This window comes from Papaver somniferum, chromosome 5, assembly GCF_003573695.1.
Source record: "Papaver somniferum cultivar HN1 chromosome 5, ASM357369v1, whole genome shotgun sequence".
NCBI lineage: Eukaryota > Viridiplantae > Streptophyta > Magnoliopsida > Ranunculales > Papaveraceae > Papaver > Papaver somniferum.
In genome coordinates, this window is record NC_039362.1 from 177,579,710 (window position 1) to 177,585,709 (window position 6,000).

Sequence of the window (6,000 nt, forward strand, 5' to 3'; positions counted from 1 at the left end):
TCTTCATCATTTGCAAGCTTATTCAACAAATCATTAATTCGGTGAAGCAACCTTAATTCAATTCGAGACTGAAATCAAAGAAAACCCATTACCTCTTCACGCCAAGCATCTAATGATCCATAGCAGAATCCTCTTCTCAGTTCAATTGATTTCTTACTAAAATCTAGAGAAAATGGGTTGCAGTTAAGAGACAGAAGGAGAAACGAAGATGAAACCCAAACTAAATCGAGAGAATGGAATTCAAACCCTAGCTTTCTAATAATATGGAGTGAATAGAGGGAGGAGAGTACGAGATCGTGTTTTTAGCAGTTAAAGAGAGAAAATGGAGATATGAAATCAATTTCACGGGAGGTGAAAGAGGGGATCGTTTTTTTTAAACTAGCAGGGTGTTAGTCCTCAAGGGAGTTGGGGGAGTTGGGTGTAGTTGTGTTTTTTCCCGTTAGTCATGAGGGAGTTTGAAGGAGTCTCTTAAAATCCCCGTTAGTCGTGGGAGAGTTTAGAAGAGTCTTCCCAACTCCCTAGAAAACCCCGTTAGTCGTGGGGGAGTTTGAAAGAAACTCTTAAACTCCCTGTTAGTGGTAAAAATTAGAATGATAGGGAGTTTTTTTTTTTTGGGAGTTTTGGGAGTTCTAGGGAGTTTATAGTGTATTTTTGCCTCACTCCAAATCTCTCAAAAAAGTAGAGATTTTGGGAGAGTCTCTCAAACTCCCTACACTCAACACACCAAACTCTCTCAAACTCTCAATACTTTCTTACACTCCCTCAAAATCCCCAAGATTCAAAATACATTAAACTCCCTCCAACTCACTCGTGGACTAACCCCTGTAGGTATATTTGAGGGAGTTCTGTTCTCGTTCTGGGTGGGTGTCAAAATTTTCTCCGGATTAAGATATGACATGGTTTTAAGGGGTCCACAGTTTAAGAGCATGGGCTATCCGGCTATGGGTAAGAGTAACTCCTCCATAAAGAGACTATCCATATGAATGAGGGAATCTACTGTGGGAGGCAAGAAGGCAACTTTCATTTACACTACACGGCTGATTGTATGTCGTTTGAGTGTTTTTTTTTGGTGCGCCGCACTTAGTTAGCTACCGTAGGAGTTTCGCTTCTAAAAACTTCTAAAATGTTAAATGTAATGGTTAAAAGAATCTGTTGTTTTAACTTGAAACGGAAAATAGTGTGCCGTGTACAATCTATTTTTTGTAAACAGCTGATATATGTTGTCTAGTGTCCACTTTCGACCACTCTTTCACCTAAAGGAGTGTATGGTAGTGTTTAGAGTGACAGAGGGTTGAAAGACCCACATAGTAGGGGAAAATTGGTAGTCACTCATTCATTTCGAAAGAGTGACACGACCTAGAGGATTAGCTCAAAGAAGAAAACCGGCTTCGCAATAGTTCTATGTGCCTAAATTTCGGTCTAACTCACAGCTAAAAGTAAACCCTTTGGCGACGTAACTGAAGTACGTTCCTGAAATTGTCTTTTAACGACCATCAATATCGTCGCCAATATATAATTTTGGCGATGATATTAATTTAGGTCGTTGTTTATATGATTTAGCTACAATATTAAACTTGGTCGCTGTTTATAAGATTTAGCGACCATTTTAGCTACGATTTTTCAACTTGTCGCTGAAATTATTATTTGGCGACGAGATTTTTAATGGTCGTTGTTTATCATATATAACGATGAAATTTCATGTGTCGCCAGGATTATCATCACTAATGCCATGTTTTCTTATAGATATATAAAGAGATACTTGAGCTAAAGAACCGTCTGAAAGGAAAAGAACATCTTGGCGCCGAAGAAGAGAAGCTTCGCCATGAGTTGGCCTTGGTTCGTAGTGAGTTGGAGCAGGCTCGTAAAGATGCTTCATCTTCAAAAGGTTTGTTTTCCTTTGTTATCTTCCTCTTCGTCACTCCTTTTCTGTACTTAGCGTTCTGTCTGAGTCTCCCCACCCTATCTCCAGCGGGTGATGTCCAAGAACTGATATGGCTTCGGAATGAGAAGACTCGGCAAGCTTCCCGTATCAAAGAATTAGTAGAGAATATTAAAAGCGAAGCTGATAAGTTGAATGCTCGTGCCGATGAGCATAATACCTTAGTGGCTGAGTGGCGAGAAAAACGAACCCTGTTTGTCGATTTGCAGAATAGTTATAATAATGATCGTCGTCAGTTTAATAGTGCTCTATTGTGGACACGCGATAATCTTCGTGAGGCTCGTGAAAATGCTTCTTCCCTAGAAGCTAGAGTAACTCATTTGGAGGAGGAGTTATGCCAGGCTTATTTACCTCAGGATTCCGAAGCCAAGGACTATGTACATCGTCTTGTTCGGGAAAGAGACGATGCTAGAGCTGAGGCTAATTCCCTTAGCAAAGCTCTAACTGCGTCTCGGGATGACGTGGCTCGTTTAGTTGAGTCTGAGAGAAGTCTTGATATGAATATGTACAGGCTTAATAAAGGGATAGAAGAAATAAATAACGAAGTCAATCACCTTCGTCATCGGGATTCCATGAAGCAGGTAGAGTTAGACGAGTGTCAATTCTCTCTTACGACCCTTCAAATGGATTACAAGAAAATATCAGATGAGTATGACTTTCTTGACGAAGCCCGGGATGCTGTTGTTAATGAATATGAAATAACTTCGACTAATGTCGAAGGTATATATTTATTTTATCGTGTGCGGTTCTGCAGTTCCATCGTTCTAACCCCTTGTGCTTTTCTTTTTCAGAGCTCGAGGGACAGCTTCGCGCTGCAAATGAAAAACTTGAAAAGGCTCAATATTCCTTAGTGCAGCAAGAGGGCCAAACCACATATTACAAGGGATTAGCTGGATCTCTGGATGAAGCAGCGAATGAGGCGGCTAAAGGAGTAACCCGGCTGTCATCTCTGTTGTCACAGGCTGAACTGAAGAACACCATCATCGCCTATAGGGCTCGTTGTCAGTTATCCGAAGAGACTAACAAAACCCTGGACAAGATTGAGCACGGCATGTTATCGTCAAGAATTACCCTCGTCGTCCTATGCCTGAGCCCTTAACTTACTCTTCGGGTCCTTCTTCGGGTGGGAGCGTGCCTTCGTTGTAGAAGAAAAGCCCAGTTGATCAAGCTGAGTCATCCAAGTAGATTCCTCTGCTTGTTATAGAAAGTTGATCTTTGTTGATTACATGGCTTCGAGCCATTTTTTGATGTATTTTTCATTTCTTATTTATTTTGCCGAACTTGTAATCAACTTTTATGGAATGGATCATCGTTTATTATGTACACCATGTATTTGACCTGCAGTACTAGTTCAGCTATTGTTTAATTATTGAGTTAATCGAATTTAAGAGGTAACGAATTAATGAGTTATAAAAGATGAAGTGTTTGAGCGCGATGACGAAGGTATGTAACTTCGTAGTCGTCTTGAGACCTGTCACCCCTCTGGCTAATCCTTGGCCAGAGGATTCCCATACGGTGGGGGTCGAGGCAGCGTTCTAGGATATGTGGTGCGTTGTTGAAATATTTACATGCACCCATTCCGTTGACCCGCTGCCTTGCAATTGGTTGGGTATCCCTTTTTGCTGGAAGCCTTCCCCATGGTCTTACACTCATAGACGCTGATAGGGGAGTCCTGAGAGATTGTAGATATCTACTTCCCCCAATATCTTGTTATATTGACGCAGCGTTCCCGGGTGTGTAATGCATCATATTTACATGCATTCATTCCGCTGATACGCTTCCTCCTTAGTTAGTTGTGTATCTCTCTCTACTGAAGCCTTCCCTATGACCCTGTAGTTGTAGACGCAGGTAGGGGATCCTTGAGAGATTGTAGGTGGTTACTTTACCGAATAGAAATTATGCGAAAATCTTGTTTGATTGATAAGTTGAGGTCTGCTATTCCTCATCCAGAGATAGAAACATTCCGAGCGGATGCACCGTTTTCTTCTTCTGGTGTTCTTCACACAGATGGAGATCTGCGTTTCTTTTAATGGATGGTATGGCTTGAGATATTTTGCATTTCATGGGTGCCTGAGGACTTCTCCTTTTAGGTTACGCAGGTAATAAGATCCATTTCCTGTGATATCGTGTATAACAAAAGGTCCTCCCCATGTTGGTGCTAGATTACCCCACTTCTTCTCTCGCTGGTATTGGGGTATGGTTCTTAGCACATACTGTCCTTCTACAAAGTTTCTAAGTTTAACCTTTTTATTGTATTCCCTTGCCAGTCTTCGTTGATAATTCTCCATCTTCTGCAGTGCCGTCTCCCTTATTTCTTCGAGATCATCAAGAATTTTCAGCATCATATCCGATGTGAGGTTCTTTTCCTATGCTTCGGTCTTCGTAGTAGGCATGATGATTTCTGTAGGGATGACGACTTCGGCTCCATATGTGAGTACGAACGGTGATTCTCCTGTGGCTGATCTTCGTGTTTTTCGGTATGCCAATAACACATTGTGTAATTGCTCACACCATCGTCCCTTATGCTCGTCTAGCTGCTTTTTGAGAATGAAGGCAAGGGTCTTGTTCGTGGCTTCTGCTTGGCCGTTGCTTTGAGAATATATGGGTGTTGACTTGTTCTTTCTGATTTTGAAGGTATCGAAAAGCATGTTGATGTTTTTCCCTTGTAACTGCTTGCTATTGTCGGAGACAATCTCAGCTGGGATGCCAAACCTGCAAATAATGTTTTGGAAGATGAATGTGAAGACATCCGAGTCGCGGATACTTGCCAAGGCCTTAGATTCTACCCATTTACTAAAATAATCTGTGGCTACTACCAAGAACCGTCTTTTTCCTGACCCCTCAATCAGGGGACCCATAATATCTATGTCCCATTTTGAGAAAGGCCAAGGACTATCCACAGAGTTCAGTTTGTTGCAGGTGCGTGGATCCTTTTGGCAAAGCGCTGGCATTCTTCGCATCTTCTTGACATTCTCGTTGCATCTCGTATCATCGTTGGCCAGTAATACCCCTGAGTTTTTTCCTTGTCTGCCAAGGATCTCATCCCGCTATGGTTACCTGCGTCCCCATAGTGTATGTCCTTCAAAACCCGATGCCCTTCTTCTCTTGATAACCAGCGTAACAAAGGTCCGAGGAAGGATTTTTTGTACAAAATTTCGTCTCTTAGGTCGTACCTCCCTGCTTTTGATTGTATTTTACGAGCCTGCTTTAGGTCCGTAGGCAGCGTTCCTTCTTTGAGAAGAAGATGAATTTCATATCTCCAATCTTCCTCATTACTAAAGTCTTCGTCTTCGTTATCTCTCGTCATGATATCATCCTCCTGAAAGTCGTCGGCGATGTCTTCCCCTACATCATAGTCGGTGATGCCTTCCCCTACACTGTCTTCTCGATTTGCAACGCAGAATTCCTGGGAAATGACTGAGGGTTCGTATACTCTATTTATTTTGATTGCCTTGACGTCTTCGTTCTTTAACATGGACGATACGTAGGCTAAGGCATCTGCGTGTCTAAGTTCCTTTCTGCATAAGTGTCGGAACCTAATGCTTGGTATTTGGGATGCCAGAGTCTGGACCAGATCTATGTATGCTGACAGGGTCTCATCATAAACATTGTATTCTAACCCTATTTGTCGTATGACCAATTTTGAATCGCTTTTTAGGCGCACATCGGTTATACCCATTTCTATTATCAAACGAAGAGCATGTACAACATCTTCGTATTGAACGATGTTATTGGTGTGCCCCTTGAATTCCAGCCTGAATGCGTGCACGATCCTGTCCCCAGTGGGGGTGGTGATTACAATGCCTATACCGGAGCCTTCCCCATTCTTCGATCCATCAACGAAAACCTCCCATCGACTTGGGTTTGCAGGTTCGAGAATATCAACTGGATCTTTTCCTGAGTCAGCTTATGGTATGTCCCTTACCTCTTCGTCATTGTCCAGGGGTAAGCTCGCTAGGAAATCCGCCAAGACTTGTGACTTTTGGGAGTGTTGGACTTCATGGATGATGTTGAATTGGTCGAGATGGGTGTTCCACTTTGTTATCTGCGGCTGAGGTGGA